Source organism: Rhinatrema bivittatum, chromosome 5 (assembly GCF_901001135.1).
Source record: "Rhinatrema bivittatum chromosome 5, aRhiBiv1.1, whole genome shotgun sequence".
NCBI classification, from domain to species: domain Eukaryota; kingdom Metazoa; phylum Chordata; class Amphibia; order Gymnophiona; family Rhinatrematidae; genus Rhinatrema; species Rhinatrema bivittatum.
The window spans coordinates 39,192,641-39,212,808 of record NC_042619.1 but is presented as its reverse complement, the minus strand read 5'-3'; the positions used below and the strand labels follow the sequence as shown (position 1 = coordinate 39,212,808).

The 20,168-nt window shown below is 42.7% G+C and overlaps 1 protein-coding gene across 1 annotated transcript in view; it reads left to right on the top strand.

Annotated features, from left to right (window-relative positions):
- DLG2 (discs large MAGUK scaffold protein 2) overlaps positions 1 to 20,168 on the top strand; it is a 2,548,136-nt gene that overhangs the window by 779,075 nt on the left and 1,748,893 nt on the right. The gene's annotated exons all lie outside the window — the stretch shown is intronic.

The window sequence follows — 20,168 nt, the reverse complement described above, 5'->3', positions numbered from 1 at the left end:
AGCAGAAAAACCACCACTCAGCAGCATCAGGGCAGGGACCATCCGTACCAAAGCAGCAAAGTGGCACAGTACCCCAGAAATAGAAAAAGACTGAGATGGTGGCATAAGGTATGCAAGACTGCCGATGTCGGAAACACTGCTGCTCGGCCAACCATTGCACCAGAATCACTGACACTGACTGATGATGCAAGGAAAACATTGATGGACCCCTGTATTGTCTCTATTGAGTCAGGTCTGGGATCTCCTCTTCCCCATATTGACTGTAATTTGAAAATCCATTTTCCCATATAAATGACTATTTACACAGGTAAAATCTGGTTGTTTTTTTAAATTGCGCACCTTGTGTGCAGGTAAGAATATGCACGTTGTGACACATTGCATGGACTTTTCCCCACATACAGGTGAATTTTAAAAGCCTGGCACACGCCAAAGCCGGGAAATATGCGCAGAAGTCAGGTCAGCGAGTGCTGCACGTATTTTAAAAGGCACCCGCATACATGCTTATCTCCCGGTACTGCTCACATTTTTTTTTCCAGAAAAGGGACGGGGCGTGGGTATGGTCTGCGTGTGGAATGGGCATTCCAGGATTTATGAATGAAGCCAGCGAGTAAATACGCGCACAAGCGTGTGCCGGGGGTCCCCTACCGCGTAACTTTACTTCTGCGATGGATGGCGTGTAAGCCCCAAAACAAAAAAAAACTAGACTAGTCAATGGGATTTTAAGGGTAGGGACTAACAGGGTAAAAGGGAGGCTAATTAACTAGGGTGGGTTCTATTATTTACCTGGGCAAACTGGGAACAAACTGGGGAAACTGGTAATTAGGTTGGCATGTGTCTACTACAATCCCCCCACTTACGCGGTAAAGGCGGCATTTGTGCGCACATGTGTGCATCCATATAAAATTGTGCACACGTATGCGCACACAGCCTGTTTTATACCATGTGCACATATAAGTGCATTTGTTATTAAATGGCTGCGTCCTTTGGCGTGAGCCAGCATATGCACGCCAGTATCAAAGTTACCATCGTAGACTGGAGGTATTCCTTGAGATGGGGATAGGAAGGGTAATTTACCAACATACTTAGTTTTGCATTTTTAAAACTAAGCATATTGTGTTTCAGGGGAAACGTATTTACAGAAAAAGCAGATGCAAATCTGTGGGGACTTTTCCCTCTGTAGTTTTCAAAGGGAAAGTTTATATGCCCCTGTGAGAATTGCTGCAAAGCCCTATGGGTAAAGGAACCCCAAAACATTGCATGTAAAGACACAGTTTTGAAAATTGCCCCCATTTTGTGCAACAGATTCAGGCTCAGTGAAAAATTTCAAAGCTCACAAGAGACTCATATGTGGCATCCCATGGCTTTTTCTTTTTTTGTATTTATTATATTTTCAAAAATTACACCAAGAATATACTTTTGAATAGAAATAAGTATAATAGCACATTGGCAAAAGAGGAAACAATACCTGTCAATATCTATATTGAAATAAAAATTAAAAACGAAAATCAGAAATACACAACATGTCTGAAATACATTAAACAAACATAAATGGCGGAGAGAAGGTAAGGGAATCATAAAGTAAAGAAAATTCTTTTAACTACTATCAAGAAGGCATACAGGAAACAAATATGAGATTTAATGCTTCTAATTGTGCATCACACCCAGAGTGGGAGACTCGCGCTCTTCCAAAGACTTAGTCAATTGGGATGGTTGAAAAAAAACAAACCAAACCAAAACATGCAGCTTGATACTTTATATATTGTAGGGAAACTTAAGAAAGAAATCAGCCTTAGTTGAAAAACCCTGGAGCACATAGCAAGGAACTCCAGTATCTTAACTTGGGTAGTCTTACAAAGATTGGGAAAAACCCAAAACTTCTGATTGAAAAACAGTTCCTATTTGTGATGGGAAAAGGATTTTCAGAATCTAGTTCCTATCGTGCTCCAAACCCCCTCAAAAGATGATTGCTGTCTGTCACCAGCTCATCCTGCGAGGGTTCCAGCAGTGCCATCAGAGTTAACTCCCTTCATGTGCTACCCCTACCCCTTCTCTTCCATCTACAGGCTCACTACGTAGAGAGATCCAGAACATATTGGGGTATATTTTAATAGGTGTGCATGCGTCCATGTGTCCTTTATTGGAGTGGAACTTCCTTACCCCTAAACCTATCCTTCCATCCTCTTTGCCTCTCCTCCCCAACCCGTGTATGTTGTTCATTACATTGCAATGGAACGTTTCTTTAGGATTCAGGGTTACTTGGGAATTGGGGATGGGGAGGGAATGGGTTAGTAGGGATGGAGGGGTGTTTGAGTAGGGGGGAGGTGATGGGATGGAGGGATTACTTTTGATGGGAACTGTTATTATGGTTCTGTTAAACACTTAGAGCTGGGTACTGAGCAGATCTCGCCAGTATCCAAGCGAATGTTTGCAACTGTTCTTGCTGAAAATAATAAAAACAGATTTAACCATAAATATTTATATCCCATTTAAACACAATGAGGCTAATTTTGTATCATCTTGTGTAACTTTGCTGGCAAATATGTGCATAAGTTACACCAAATTTCAATTTGGACTTATACCCATAAGTCTGATTGAAAATCCTGCAAAACTACAAGCAAAGAATTATATCTGTTATCTGGTATGCGTAAGTTTGCAGAAAGAATTTACACTCATTCTTCTTTAAGTCAAAAGCATGTGCATGAGTCCCAACCCTGCCCAAATCCTACCCTTTGGAATGCCTCTCACCTATGCATATATTAATACATACCTATCCCCATTTTTTTTATTCTTGTACTTACTGTTCCTTTGGAGCAGAAGTAAACTCCGTGCGCAAGCCAGCTGTCGGCACGCGCTTCACCAGGAAAGTGTCTAATGCCGCTGTCCCGGCCCGCCTCCCGCCCCTCCATGCCCAGAGCCACGCCTCCCAGCCCACCCTTTCAGCAGGTCTGGCTTGTGCGTGTATCAGGGGTTAAGCGCTTGGCTGGGCCAGTTCTAAAATGCGCGCGGTGGCGCAAGGCCCAGTCACACATAACCCCCAATTTATACATGTACAGGCCTTTTAAAGTTTGGGCGTCTGTATATTGGCATCTACAGGAAATTTTAAAATCTCAGTCAAATATCTGTGTAACATAACTTTAAGAGAAATAAGAGAAGACTTAGGACAATTAACAAATCTTAAGTTACATTATCTTTACCAGCAATTCCACTTTAAGTTTCAAATTTAGGTTGTCATTTATTAGGTATGCATCCACTGATTGAAGGGACGTCAATTTCTCTTCGCATTCCCGCAATTAATTTTCAATAGTAGAAATACTTAAAATCTTGAGAATGAAATTTCATAATTATATCATCTGAAAAGTAGCACAGGAAGAGAAGGTTTCCATTCTGACCACCAGTGACTGTATCTCCTGCAGAGACAAAGTCAGAATGCACTGGTGTAAGAGCAGCCACAAATCTCACTGCCTCAAGCAAACCAGTAGCAATTGATTGTAATCCTGCACGTTCTTCCAATGACTGCTGCTGCTCCACTCTCACTCCATCCTATGATGATCCCCCAGCTATAGTGCATTCCCTCTGATCTTTTTGAGAAGGCTCAGATTGATTCTCTTCCAGGACCCATCCAGAGAGGCCTCTGCACAAAGATCCTGCTCCACATTCGAGAGGCATCAGATGTCATTAAACAGCGTCAACACTAATGGAGCTCCAGGAAGAGCCACACTGTTTGGTGCCGCTGGGTGAGATCTCCCTCAGGACTCAGAGGCATCACTGTGATTTACATTGCTTGTGCCAAATAGGTCAGAACCATTTGCTAGTTGCTCACCAATCCTAGCTGCTGGGCCACGTGTTCAATCAGGGTATAGACTGCCCCCCAAGGTTTTCTGCTGCCTCTTGGTGAGGGCCTATATGGCTTGCTCCATACTAGCCGATTAGCTCTGGTATTGCAAAGGTTTGCTGAAGGGTTCTGCCCTGTTGTCAAACACTCAGTCACAGCTTTCTTTCTTCTTGAAAAAAAATAAAACCTTGCTATTCAGTACTGATTCACTGTTGATATAAGTTCCTAATGCCAGACGAAGCTATCCTTCATAGCCTGCTGTAAATTAACTTTCAGCTGCGGCTGAAGTAATGGAAAGAGAGTAACGGAGAGAGAAAAAAAATTCACCTTTTTTTCTTTTCTTCTTTTGGCGTGGTTTCTCTGCATGTGCAAGGCTTTAATGCAGAAATCTCACTTCTTTGTTGTGCTGGTGGTGGACCCTTGGCCTAGTGCAGGATTGGTACAGCCCTCCGGTCAGACCCGAAGAGCGCCTGCCACCAGGAGGCGGAGCACAAGAGGAGACAGAGGCTAGCTGGAGCTTCGCCAATAGCAACCCGAGGTTCCCTCAAGTTGAGCCCTTGATTACCCGGGCTGCCTGGTCTTAGGTGGGCCTCGCAGGGTCTCCAAGAGAGAAAGTTCAAGGGAGTGCCCACCACGAACAAGGGTGCGTGGTCGGTGTCCAAACAGAGGTCGCAGGAGGCCAGAAGAAAGTGTCCGAGAGTATAGCGAGGATCAAGGCCAGAGTATCAGTCCAGAGTAGTCAGCCAAAGCAGGGTCGGTAACAGTGGTCAATCCGGACGCAGTCAAGTCAGGCAGAGGTCAAGTTCCGGGCAGCGATCACGAGTAGTCTGAGTTCAGACAGAGGTCAGGTCAGGCAGCAATCAAGAGTAGTCAAAGAACAGGCAAAGGTCAGTACCGTGAGATCAGTCTGAAGGGTACTACCAGGAATGGAGAGACGAAGGAGCAGGAGATGCTGGAACAAAGACACTGGAATAGGAGACACAGGAGCAAGACACTGGAACACAGAAGGCAAACTAGACACACCGGAGTGTATGACCTGATTGCCAAGGCACCGTTCAAGGGAACGAGCCTGGCCTTATATACACGGGAGCTGTGATGTCATCGAAGGGCGACGGGTTGGAGTTTCCCACGCTGGTGTCTTTAAATACCATGACGTCGGCCGCGCATGCGCCTAGGGGCAGAGCTGAGGAGCAGGACAGCGCGGAGCCCCTGCAGGAGCTCCACTGTGAGGCCGGCGTCAGAGACGGTGAGCGAGGGAGCCGGGGACGCCGCAAACTTGCTGCAGTGGCAAAGGGAGTGAGGCCTGAGCTGGTAGACGTATGGGAGAGGTGAGCAGGACCAGCCGCAGAGTGCAAAATTCTTACACTATATATGGTACAGGGAGCGGCCTTGGGATAGCAGAGAACAGACTTCAGGCTGGACTCTGGCAAAATCTTTCATAAAATTCTTTATTTGTGAACAGAACAAAACAGCATTGCTATTCTTCGCAATTCAACAACAACAAAAAATGCAATAATACAGCAGTATTCTCTTTCCTTAGGCTTTCTTCTTTTCCTATGGGTCTGCCCATCACTCCTGGACCTAACTAGTTATACACCTTCCCAGGAACCTCCACCCAGGACCAGGATTCCCTGCTGAATCAGGTGTAAGGTGGACCAGACCAAAATTCTGGAGCCGGTCTCTTAAGGTGTTCTGGGGGTTTCTCCTATTCACATCACTGTATAAATTAACTTTATCACTAAATGAAATGCATTTTTGTCAACCTGTCGCTATTCAGCAAGTTTCTCAGTAAACTCTATTCATTTGTGAACAAAAGAGTATGATGTGGAGATTTCCCCTATTTCAAGACCTCAAAAGTGTTCCCATGGCCCTAAGGTCCATGAAGCAAAGCTTCCCCCTGCTTAAAGAACCTTAGGCAGCCTTATGGGTTCAGTGATGACCCAGCAGCCCCCTTATCTGGTTAGATATTGGAAGGGCTAGAGGTGTGGGAGTTTCAAAAACAACTTTAAATGTTATATTTGTACATGATCCAAATACAATTGCTTTCATCTTATGGTACTGATTTAGGAGATTAGTAGCTAGTTACTGGAAGGCACAGAACACTCTGCTTTTTTATAATTATGGTAGTTTGTTTTGCTTTGATTAGGTTATCCTTGTGTGGGAGGGAGGGATTTTAGTAAAGTAATGCTTTACCTGCAGAAATTGTTCTTTAGAAAATTGTGTGAATGAAAGGCATGTAAAATGATGTACATGCCCATGAGTATGTATGTATTATTATATGCATAGGTGAGAGGCATTCCAAAGGGTAGGATTTGGGCAGGGTTGGTACTCATGCACATGCTTTTGACTTAAAGAAGAATGAGTGTAAATTCTTTCTGCAAACTTACGCGTACCAAATATAATTCTTTGCTTGTAGTTTTGCAGGATTTTCAATGCAGACTTATGGGTATAAGTCCGCATTGAAATTTGGTATAACTTATGTACATATTTGCCAGCAAAGTTACAGAAGATGATACAAAATTAGCCTCATTGTGTTTAAATGGGATATTAAATATTTATGGTTAAATCTGTTTTTATTATTTTCAGCAAGAACAGTTTATTTATTTATTTATTTATTTATTTAAAGTTTTTTCTATACCGGCATTCGTGATTAAAAATCACATCATGCTGGTTTACAGATAACAGGGGGAGTGAGTCAAATAACAGAACAATAACATGTGCGAAGGTCGTAAAGTTACATTAAAACAAGGTAAAGTCTAACTGTGGGAAAGAAATAGAAAGAATCATTCGCTTGGATACTGGCGAGATCTGCTCAGTACCCAGCTCTAAGTGTTTAACAGAACCATAATAACAGTTCCCATCAAAAGTAATCCCTCCATCCCATCACCTCCCCCCTACTCAAACACCCCTCCATCCCTACTAACCCATTCCCTCCCCATCCCAATTCCCAAGTAACCCTGAATCCTAAAGAAACGTTCCATTGCAATGTAATGAACAACATACATGGATAAAAATTAATAAATCACAAATGGAAGACCAGTACGCCTCTATTCCCTCCACAAAAATTCAAAAGACATTAATAATAATTTTTTATCTTAATAAATGACCTCATATAGGCAATTTTGAACGAAGCCTTAGTAGCGATGATAAAATAATAATCTAAGAATACTACGAATAATCTAAGAATAATCTAAGAATTCATTGAAGGACTTATGAATTTCACTAAGGTGAACTGACACATACAAAAAGGATAAAAAAAACTTGTGATTGCTTCTAGTTGACTGAATCCTCGCGAAAAAAGTCAGAGAAGTTTTGCTATCTGTAAAAATTAATAAATACATAAGTAAACAAATAAATAATTAAACAAAATCTACCACAACAGGTTGTCAAAAATCATTCAGGAGCATGCTACGAGCTTTATGCAACAATGATTAAAGATACATGTCCCAAAGTAAGAGGAATTCCTTCTTCTTCCTGGACACATCAACCTTTTCAATAGAATTCTCGAATATACAGATTTGGTATAACAAATTTCTCCATTGTGTTATAGTTGGGGTGTGATCCAACGAGCAACAATGCAAGATTACCATTTTGGCCAGCAGAAGGGCCATGTAAATATTTATAAATAAATAAAGAACTTTGAGTTAATGTATCAAATATTTCCTTTTTTGAAAAAAGTACTGGAGAAGATGTTAGCTGGGCAACCTTTTGAATTTTTGTCTGATGATAATATTTTGCATCCTAATTAATGTGGTTTTAGAAAACAATATAGCACTGAAATTCTTCTTGTCTCTGCAACTGATTGTATACGAAATGAAATGGATAAAAGGGACACAGTGTTTGCAGTTTTTTTTAGATATCACAGCCACGTTTGACACTGTGAGTCCCACCATTTTACTTCATCGGCTTATGAGTTTAGATACAGGGGCAAGATAATTGACTGGTTTTGATCCTTTCTCTCAGAGAACAAAATTATTCAGAGTAGTTAAATCACAAGCAGATTGTGATAAATTGCAGGAGCACCTTGTGAGACTGGAAGATTGGGCATCCAGTCTCACAAGTTGAAATTTAATGTGGACAAGTGCAAGGTGTTGCATATAACAGTGGTTCTCAACCTTTTTTCTGTCGGGACACACCTGACAGATGATTCTCACATGCGTGACACACTGAACACATGACCATTGTAGGGCTAAATGTAAAAGTACAGTTTGCATCCACAGGAACCCCCCTGACCCACAATTATGTATGTAAAGCAGAAATATGACATTCCCCGTACAACTCACTATACAAAAAAGATATTCTGGTTCTAGTGTCATTTTATTTATTATTTATTTTATTTAAAACTTTTCTATACCGTCATTTAGTAGTGCACCATCACAACGGTTTACAGTTAGGCATCTCAGTAACAGCAACACAAACTCCAACTAACAGGCTCAATAGCCCTACTTATGAAAAGACAGCAGTTTATCACCAATGCATGTCCTCTTGAGAAAATACAACAAATAAGACTGATACAGTAAAATACCTAACATCGGTCACATGAGAAGTCCTGAACGAGTAGATGTGACTTGGTTATTTTCACTTTCGAATAATAGAAGGACTAGGGGGCATTCCATGAAGTTAGCAAGTAGCACATTTAAGACTAATCGGAGAAAATTCTTTTTCACTCAACGCACAATAAAGCTCTGGAATTTGTTGCCAGAGGATGTGGTTAGTGCAGTTAGTGTAGCTGGGTTCAAAAAAGGTTTGGATAAGTTCTTGGAGGAGAAGTCCATTAATGGCTATTAATCAATTTTACTTAGGGAATAGCCACTGCTATTAATTGCATCAGTAGCATGGGATCTTCTTAGTGTTTGGGTAATTACAAGGTTCTTGTGGCCTGGTTTTGGCCTCTGTTGGAAACAGGATGCTCGACTTGATGGACCCTTGGTCTGACCCAGCATGGCAATTTCTTATGTTCTTATGTTCTTACACAGAATCGACCTAACATACTCCCAGGATCTGCAGTAATGCACATAAACTAATCCTCACACAGTTACACTTGTATTATGGAATACACTCAAACAGTAACAATACCACAAATATTAAATCAGGCCCTAAACACCAATACACCTCCTATTAGGAAAATGAACTAGCCAAGCAGCTATAGATCCCAACACAGAAATAATTGTATAAATATACTAATAAGCAGAATAAATGTTTCACAACAACAGAATAATATCCAACAATTAAAAACTCATAAAAAGTATTTAAAATTCTCCAAACACCAATAAAATATTTCAAAAAAGCAGACACATCACATAATATTCAGTAATTAAAATGGCAGTCAATCAAGAAAAATAAACTTTAAAAGCCACCTTTACTAACCCCCTCCAGCAGCTCTCCTACTCCTCTTCCATGCAGGCCAGTAGTACACACCAGAAGCAGTAGTGGCTGAAGCTCTATACTCATGGTCCTCTTCCTTAGTGCCCACGACCAGTCTCTCTGTCTCTCACACACACACATACCAGTTACACCCCCATGACCAGTTTCTGTCTTTCACACACTAATCATCTCCCGACCAGTCTTTCTCTTACATACACACCAGTCACCTTCCTGATCAGTCTCTCTCTCTCATGCACACACACACACACACAAGCTTCCCACTTCCATGTTCTATCTTACATATACAGGCTTCTCACTCCCATGCTGTGTCTCACATACACCCATGTTTCTCACTCCTATGCTAGCTCTCGCCACATGTACAGGCTTCTCATTCCCATAATCACTTTCTCTCTCTCAAACACACACACACACTCCAGTCATCTCCCTGACCAGTCACTTCCATTGTCTCTCCTAAATACACACATCACCTCTCTGACCAGTTTCAATTATTTACTATTTTATTTGTTTATATTAGTTTATTATGAAACTTTGTATTTACTTCCTTTCATTCTAATTTTGGAAATGCAAATATTTTTAAATGAATATTTGTTAACTATTGTAAACCGATGTGATATGTTCTCATGAAACATTGGTATATAGTAAATAAATAAATAAATCACACACTTTACATAGCTGATAGAGGGAGGAAGAATAGCCTAGTGGTTAGCGCAGTGGGCTACAAACCAGGAGACCAGGGTTCGAGTCCCATTGTCACTCCTTGTGACCTTGGGCAAGTCACTTTACCCTCTATTGCCTCAGGTACAAATCTTAGATTGTAAGACCTCTGGGGATAGGGAAATACCTATAGTACATGATTGTAAACCAATGTGATATCTCAGATTGAATGTCAGTATGCAAAAAATAATAAATAAAATGCTCTTACTTACACACAGGCTCTCAGTCAGTTACACATGCGTGCTCTCAATCACACATACATTCTCTCACTTACAGAGAGACTGGCTGGCTTTCTCTCTCTCACTCATTTCCTGCCACCCCCAGCACAAATGGTAGCTGCAGCAGCCTCCTCCTCTAGCCCCCGCAGGCCAAGAAAGAAGAATCCCATTGGCCACGGGAGGCTGATTCTGCTTTCTGCTGTGCCGATTTCTGTTTGCTTCGGGGCTGTTACTTTTTCGTGCAGCATGGCTCTTTCTTCTTCCCGCCCAACCCACTGCACATCACTTCCTGTTCCGGGCCAGGGAGGGGGCAGGCGTGGGAAGAAGAAAAGGCCCTGCCGCAGTTGCCTGCCTCCACTAACACTGCTGCCGTTCCCATTTGGGCTTGAACATGCTGATAGCCTGGGCGGCAATGGCAGCAGTGGAAGATAGCCTGCCTCTCGCTCGGTGAAGGAAGAGGGGGGAAGAGCAGCGGAAGACCAATAGCACGCGACACACCTGCTGCTGCTTGGCGACACACTGGTGTGTCGCGACACACCGGTTGTGAAGCGCTGGCATATAGGGAAAATTAACCCATGCTGTAGTTACTCGATCTTAGGTTCCATATTAAGAGCTACCACCCAAGAAAGAGATCTAGGCGTCATAGTGGATAACACATTGAAATCGTTGGTTCAGTGTGCTGCGGCAGTCAAAAAAGCAAACAGAATGCTAGGAATTATTAGGAAGGGAATGATTAAACAGAAAATGTCATAATGCCTCTATATAGCTCCATGATGAGACCGCACCTTGAATACTGTGTACAATTCCGATCGCCACATCTAAAAAGATATAGATGTGATGGAGAAGGTACAGAGAAGGGCGACCAAAATGATAAAGGGGCTGGAACAGCTCACCTAGGAGGAAAAGCACTCTCTCTTTCTCTCTCCCTAGCATGGTCACTTGTGAGTACACATGTAAAGATTCCACACATACACACAGTAAGGATATTTTAAACAATATGGGGCAGATTTTAATACCTACGCGCGGGCGTAGATTTGTGCGCGCAAACTGACGCACATAAATCTACGCCCAATTTTATAACATATGCGCGCAGCCGCGTGCATGTTATAAAATCCAGGGTCAGCGCGCACAAAGGGGTGCACACTAATGTACCTTGCGCGTGCCTGAGCCCTAGGGGAGCCCCGATGGCTTTCCCCATTCCCTCCGAGGCCGCTCCGAAATCAGAGCGGCCTCGGAGGGAACTTTTCTTTGCCCCCCCCCACCATCCCCTCCCTTCCCCTTTCTAACCCACCCCCCAGCCCTACCTAAATCCCCCCACCTTTATTTTATAAGTTGTTCACGCCAGCCTAGTGACCGATCAAGGCCTCTGGCCATGCCCCCGCCCCACCCCTTTTTTTAAAGCCCCCGGACATACCCGCGTCCCGGGACTTTGCGCGCATCGCCAGGCCTATGCAAAATGGGCTCAGCGCGCGAAACCCACCTATGCACATAAATCTTTTAAAATCCACCCCTATGCGTGTACTTCCACGCACGATATAAAATTAAGCATATTTTTATACGCACGTTTATGGGCTCACATGCGCTTCTTTTAAAAATTACCCGTTAGGGTTTAAGACAAAGAACAGTTTGGTCCGCTTTTATATGATTAATATGTTGACAAATTATGAGCCATTAGCCTTGCTATATTCTGTAAATAAGGGATTGTTGAAAATTCCATCCATGTAAAGGAGACCAGGTCCAGAGCTTTCTCTGTTATAGGGCTAGGATTATGGAATTCTTTGCCACTAGATTTAAGGATGAATGCTGATTTGATTATATTTCATAAACACTTAAAGGCCCATCTATTTTGTGAAGCTTTTACTTAATCTTCAAATTGCATTTGAACGAGTGGTTAAGGATGTTGAATGAATATTTTATAATTTTATGTTTATTGTCAATTTTATGTGTTTAGTTTTTACGTTCTATTATGAATGTTTTAGTTGTAATCTACCCAACACAGATGTTTTCTGCTATAAATAGAATATAAATATTTAACAGTAAAATAAATAAATATATTGCTGTAAATGTGGTTTCATTTGTTTTTTTTGCTGTTCCTTGTTGGATTCTATATAATTTTAGAGTCTTTGTTTTTGATATAATCTTTGGCTCGTACCTTGCCCTGGACATTCTTGTAGCAGGGTGAATAATAAAATATTTTAAATAAATAATTAACATGTTTAGAATTTTTCTCTGATTCCATTTGATACAAAATATTTGAAATACATTCAACTTCTTTTTTCCATTTCATTTCTAGAAGAAGGGACATTTCCATTTTTTTAAATGGAAATTCAGATCATTGACCTAATGATAGCACTTGTTGTCACCTATAGATCTTTTAATGAGTGGCCATATTTCTGCAGGGTCCAACTCCTGCATATGTTTATTAGCATGTAGGTCGTTAAGTGGGTGATTTCCAAAAGGGTACAATTGCCCAGTGAATCCAGGGTTTCCCAAACCTCTCCTGTTGACCCCAGTTAATTGGTTTCCCAGATAATCTACAATAAACATGCATGAGGTAAATTTGCATATACTGGGCTCTAAGATATGCAGATATACCTAATGCGTATTCATTGTGGAAAACCCAACTGGTTATGGAGTCACCAAGGTACATTTGGGGAGCCCCGGTCTAATCGTGTTCCTAAGTTGCTTTGAGTTTTCGGATTTGTGCTTTAGAGCAGCATTAAAGGGTTACAGCTCTCTCTCAGCTGCAGGCACAGCTGAGAGGAAAATAGCTTCCCAATTCAGTTATGCTTTTCCATCTGGAAACCGGCAGCAATGTTCCATTTGTACTGCCGGCTCATTTTATGATAGTATATATATATTTTTTTTTCTTTCTTTTCAGTGTGTAAAACATTTCCTGTTTTTAATAGATGGAACGTTTTGATGCTTTGATAAATAAGGTATTCAGAATTAATATATGCAGAAAATAATGGGTTTCCCTCATTCTCTCTGCATTCATGTTTTAGCATCTGTCTAAAAAGAAACGGCTGTGTGGCACATCTAAAACTATAATGTGCCATTTTAGCATTCTGTCAGAGCGGAAGAGTTTTTAGTTTTAATCCATTATTAAACTATTAGATTTAGGACGTAAGGATTTTCAGTCTACTACTGGGATATCAGCAGATGCACAAACAATGGGATCTCGGGTTATATAGAACAGTTCATGGAGCCCGCGACATTACAATGTTATGCACTATCAGAGACCTGCCAAACATTTGCAGTCAGAATAGCTGTTTTGCAACAACATTTCCATCAATATAGGATTTCTGTTAATGAAACCTTCAGGGGAGAATCCAGATTGGGAGGGGAGGGAGGATCAGGATTGGGAAGGTAGGGAGATGTCTTTCCCTCAGCGTAATTTCCCATTCCCCCCCCCCCCCATGCACCCACCTCCTCTTCCCCTGCCTTCTCTCCCTTCCAACTCCCACCTCCGATGCCCTCTCTTACCCATCCCCTTTCCTGTTTCTGAAATATACACTCACACCTGGCAGTGATCCTCTCTCTCTCTCATGCATGCATACACACATACATACAGTGCATAAAGTTGATCCCCTTTCTCACCCCTCAAATCAATCCCCTGTTATTCTATCCTCTCTCACCCCCCCCCCCCCCCCCCAATTCCCAGTTAATCTCCTTTTTCACATTTCCTCAATAGCTGCCAATCCTCTCTCATGTGCTTCTGATTCCTTTTTCTGTGTCTGGCATCTACAGTCTGTACTGTTTCCAGGACACCTGCCATCACCTCTGTGGTACATTGACTTTGGCCCCCACACTGTTCACGATGCACTATGTGGTCAATGCCATGGCTCTCACCATTGCCACCATGCAACCAAGCCCCCCTACTACCACCATGTCACTAAGTTCCTCAGCTGGCACACCTGATGTGGCCCGCCTCTGCCAATGCTGATGCAACTGGTACAACCCACCTTTACAGTGAAGAGGCCCATGTTGGATCACTCTTTTTGCCCACTAGACATTACTGGTGCTTCTTCCGCTAATGTGGTCCATTCTGGTGCCATGATATGAAGCCTGCAGGCTGATTCCACATTTACTCTCTGTGGCCTAACTCTACATGCCCATGCATGCTCAAGACAGAAAATAACTATCTGTTATTATAATAGAAGATGCTGACAACTTGTGTCCACTGCTGGTGCTGCAGCGTCTTGCATTTCCTGGACAAGTAGTGCATATTATTATAATAGGAATTGTGTGAAAAGTGCCATTCTCTTAAATTTTTTGTACTCTGCATGACCTTTGCTTACTCTTTTCTATCCATCTCCCATTAGAGGCACCTGTGTTTCATCTACATCCCATGCACAAAGCATAGCTACTGTAAGGGTAGACAAGAAGACAATCCATGTATGCATTGTCTGTATTCTAGTGGGGAGAGTGAGATGAGGCATTAGGATGAAGCATGATATGAAAGTGGAGTAAGAGAAGAAAATGAGAAATAGCATTACAAGATGGTAAAAGTTGAAAGACAGACAGCAAAAGCCCACACGCTTCCTACTAATACTAAATTGACTCAATATTTCTTCTTTTAAAAGAATATGCACACTATCTTGAAACTGAGTCAATATCATCTAAATTTCTTATTCTAGTGGGGAGAGTGAGATGGGGCATTAGGATGATATTAGCATGATATGAAACTGGAGTAAGAGAAGAAAAAGAGAAATAGCATTACAAGAGGGGAAAAGGAAAGGAATATGACGAGTGATTGGAGCGGATTGGGAGGGAACTGGGAATAAGGCCAATCGCGTCGCCGCACGTACATGGAAAATTTACCCCCCCTGCACGTGCGCTATAAAATAGACACATCTATATGGGCGCGCCAGGCAGCACACGCACATGGATGCGCATGCGTATGTTACAAAATCTACCCCTTAGAGAATTATTCAGGAAGTATATATTGGAAATCCTTTCCTATGATTCTCAGAACATACCTATTATTTCTAAATTGTATTATTTGCCTTTAAGGAAAATTAATCAGGTAGCTGAAGGAGGTATTGATGCACTAGAGAGTCCGGGTGTATCAACCTTCCTTGAGGATTCTTTAGATAATATTGAAACTCGTGCCACCTTGCTTGTCACCTTCTCATTAAAAAAAGATAAAGATGTGTTTTTCAATAAATATTTTCAGAATAAAAACTTTAATTTCTGTGGGCAGAAGATTCAGATCTTCCCCGACGTTTCCCGTGTAACGCAAGCAAGGAGGAAACAGTTTCTATTATTAAAGCAGGCTGTATTAGACATAGGGGCAACCTTTTTCCTGAAATTCCCATGTAAATGTCAAATTACGTAGCAATCTAATAAGTTTGGTTTTTTTGATCCTTTACAATTGCAACGTTTTATTGGGGATAAAAGTTAAGGTGAGTTTGTGGGATTAGAAAGCTGGATGTAGAATAAATGATTGACAGGGATGCACTCAGTCCCTTACATCTCCCCCTCCCCTAGATGTGGGCTAGATCAGATATAATTTTTTGAAGATATGTATTAAAAGATAATTACTTTTGTATTCTGTATTCATGATTATATCATTGGATGTAAATGTTATAATTTGAAAAAATTGCAAATAAAAAAAAAAGAGAATAGCCACTGCTATTATTGGCATTAGTAGCATGGGATCTACTTAGTGCAGGGGTCGGGAACCCATGGCTCGCGAGCCAGATATGGCTCTTTTGAGGGCTGCATCTGGCTCGCAGACAGTCGCCACACTTTCCCGCTGACCCAGCTGCTCCCCGGTCCTCCTCCGCCCGGGCTTAAAATGCTGTCAGCCCGGGCGGAACGCGGCAGGACAGCTGGAGTCAGCGGCACCGGCGTGCTCTCTTCTTCCCCACCCCCACCCCCGCGGCCCGGAAGAGGAAGTGGAGAGTATCGGGTGCGTGCGCGGCAAGAATAGGCCACGCTAGTGCGCTCGGCATCGGCCCGAAGAAAAGAAGACTGCAGCGCGGCTCGGAGGAAAATGAAGAGCTTCAACCGCGGCCGATGGGACTCCGCCTCCGCGAGGGCTGAAAATGAAGGAGGTTAGCGTTGGGAGGAGGCTGCTGCTGCTGCCGCGAGTTCCCAGGGTGGGGGAGAGAGAGAGTGAATGAGCGAGCAAAGCTCATTCACTCTCTCTCTCTCGCGGCAGCAGCAGCAGCCTCCTCCCAACGCTAACCTCCTTCATTTTCAGCCCTCGCGGAGGCGGAGTCCCATCGGCCGCGGTTGAACCTCTTCATTTTCCTCCGAGCCGCGCTGCAGTCTTCTTTTCTTCGGGCCGATGCATACAGAGACTGCTTGTTGCAGTTTCCAATTCATTTTTTTCTGCATGCTTCTTGTTATGCATTTTGGTCTCTTTATTCTATGTTAGGTGAGGGACAGCACGTGATTCAGGTGAGGTTTTCTGCTGGCGTGTAGTTTCTGTGTAGGACTCTATAGCAGCCTGACTTGGTCCGTTTTCCTAATAGGAGATGTATTGGTGTCTTAAGGCCTGGTGTAATATTTTCAGAGACTTATTGTACTTTAAAAGTGTGATCTTACATAAAATGCACACATTTACTTGTATTTAGTTTTAAACATATTGTATGGCTCTCATGGAATTACATTTTAAAATATGTGGCGTTTATGGCTCTCTCAGCCAAAAAGGTTCCTGACCCCTGACTTAGTGTTTGGGTACTTGCCAGATACTTGCAGCTTGGATTGGTCACTGTTGGAAACAGGATGCTGGGCTTGATGGACCCTTGGTCTGACCCTTGGTATGGCAATTTCTTATATCCTTATGATCTTAAAGTTGAAAGACAGCAAAAGCCCACACGCTTCCTGCTAACACTAAATTGACTCATAATATTTCTTCTTTCAGAAGAATATGTGCACTGTCTTGAAATTGAGTCAATATCTTTTAAATTGCTAATGATCCAGATTTTTGTGGTAATGTATAGTCACCCAAAGAGGTGCTATTGCATAACATTAAGCTGCTTGCACATTTCCAGGGAAGTCTGGAATATTTTGGTGGTCTGTGCTATAAATGCCTGTAGAAGCCATTAATGGAGATGACTGACACTACTGAGTTACTTTTCAAAGGAGTTACCACATGTAAAATTAGCATATACACCCGTAAGTAGCTTGCGCTCATGTACATGCTATTTTATAAACATCAAAAGTGTTATGGGAGTGGACCCTTGGGCCAGCTGAGACTGATGGTGTAGCACTGTGGGGACCCACAGTGGGCGTCGCAGCTGAATAGGTGTTCCGAAGAAGGCTTCACGACTGGAAGCCCGAGGTCCCCCCAGGAGGAGCCCGTAGGGACCCAGGCCTCTTGGACTTAGGTGTGAACCCTATGCGATCGAGGATCAGGGAAGCAGCCGAAGAGATAGTCGACAGAAGCGGGTGAGCCCAGGAGGCCAGAAGAGACTTCACCCTTGGAAGCCCGCGGCCCTCCCGGGAGGAGCCCGTGAGGGCCCAAGCCGCTGGGACTTAGGAGAATCCTCCAGGCAAGCGAAGAACCGGATACCTGTAGATGATGAGAGAACTGGAGCCGAAGTCAATGGACGAAGCAGGGTCAGAAGTCAGAAGTCCGAAACCAAACCCAGGGGCAGAAGCTGAAGTCGGAGTCAATGAACGAAGCAGGGTCAGAAGTCTGAAGCCGAAGATAGACAGGAGTCCTGGAGCAGCAACTAGTAGCTCGGAAGAGCGAACCTCGCTGCAAGGCAAGGAAGGAGCCCAGCTGCAGGGTTTAAATAGGCCTGCAGCATCTGACGTCATCGGGAGGCAGTCCTTGTCGTTTCCCGCACTGGCCCCTTTACGTTTTGAGCCCCTGCGCATGCGCGAGCCTAGGGGGCGAGGCCAGACACGAGGGATCGCCGGCGTCTCCCTCGTGGAAGGAGCGCCGCGGCTGAGGCCAGGACAGGCCTTGTCGGGGTCCCAGCAACCCGGGCCGGCCTTGAGGTAAGTGGAGAACCTGGGGCATGGCCCGGGGCCATAACAAAAAGCACATGTGCATTTTAAGTATTACCTGCACAAAAAAGGGGGATCTTGGGGCGTTTTGGGGGCAGGTCCAAGAGATTTGTGCGTAAATTGCTGTTCAGTAAGAGATTTACATGAATGTATTAGGCACATTTTACACCTGCTAATTATCTGGCTCAGTGTATATCAGACTTCTCTGTTGTCTGCTATTGTTGGGTGGGAGCTCATGGTAAAGCGCTAGGAGAGTTTCAGTTAACTAGAGACGGACTGGGTGAACTGGTAGAGGTATCAGCAAACTGGAGATTTCAAGTATGTGCACGTATTTTAATATATACCTACTTCGGTGTATAGATGTTACAGGTTCACCAACAACGGGAGCAGTAGACATCATGGGATTTATTTTTTTCTCATCATAAAATATACGCGCGTATAGTTTCTAAAATAGGTAGCAGAAGTACGTGCTTTCAATGTATTGCTGATGCTCGCGCATACTGAAATCTGGGGATAGGGAAATACCGACAGTACCTGAATGTAATCCACTTTGAAGTGCTGAAAAAAGTGCGAAAAGTGGAATATAAATCTAAATAAATAAATAAATGCGTGTGTATGTTGGAGTCAGACATACATATATTTTATAATCTGCCTGGACCAGATATGTGCAGGCTATAAAATAATATGGTAGAGCTCCGTGTGTCCATATACGGGCGAATTTGGGGCGGAGCCTTGCAGAATTCTTTGAAAGTTATTCTCCAAGTAAGTAACTTCTGTAAAATCAGAGTCCAGTGGAAGCTCCCTTAACAGGTTTTTTTTCCTCAAAGTACAACAAAGCAGAAATATAAGGGGGCCAGGAAAAAGTTTTGCTGAATGTTATTAGGATGAATAAAGCTTGAACTGAGATAATGTATTTGAACCCATTGCTGCTATGAGGATTTTAGCATGAAATGGTTGATTTGGGGTTTAACTCGCTGTTTTGCGACGTCTGTCCTGAAATTAAAAAGACACCCACATCCACTGCTTTTATTTTGGCACTGCACAGGTCTGGCTGTAATGGTGCTTCTGCTCTTTTTGCAGGCTCCTCTGTGAACCCATTGCATGGCTAATTATATTGCAGTCATTAGCCATGGTCCATCATTTAGCTGCTGTAGGCCCAGCACATAAGCAATTATAAGATAAAATCCCAGGTGCTTAGCTCTCATAGGACCCTAAATGACCAAGTACCTCCATATGGTATTAGGATCTTGTCTGCCTTATAGAGAATAAAAATGACATTAACAGCAGCTCTAAGTCAGAGGTAGAACGAAATAAATGCAAAAGAACTCAATTAAAGCTGAAACCAGTTCTGCCATAATGGGCAGAGATCTTGAAACATATGGAGCCCTATTTTCAAAAGTGTTTTGCATGAGAAGAGGAGGAGAGAAATCCTCCTGAAATTAAGACCGTTCATGATGTTATGAGTTGTTCCATATTTTCAGGCTTATGCTTCCTAGGCATAACAATACATTTTAAGGATGAAGGGGCAGCCATGTTTCAGAATTTCCTGATTTGTGTTGAAGTTGTCTCACAGCCTTATACAAATAGACCCTGATGTCTCTAGATTGACATTTAAAAGCATGCAAAAAAAAAAAAAAATGTGAGCAAGAGTAAATTCCCAAGGGACATAACAAAACCTCCTGCATAGAGATTATTAAGTTCAAAGAAGGCCAAACGAACCAAGTATTATGCATAATTTTATAGTCATCAGGTAACAAACAATCCATTAGGAGTATCTTAATGCTATTGAAGAGGTGATCAAGTAACTGTGTTACGCGGTTTTCTTTGATTTTAGATATTTAGGATCAGATTTAAACCCCGGGCAAAATTCTAGCAAGGAAACAAGGAAAATTGCATCGGCATAAGCAGTGTTCAAGTAGCTGCAGGAAATATTTACTCCAGCTGCATACGCAGATCCTCTTTAAATGAATGTGCATTCATTGTATGTTTGAGTTTGCTTTCTGCCAGGGCTGGCAGAGAGGGAAGAGAACTGCCAGTGTTATGATGCC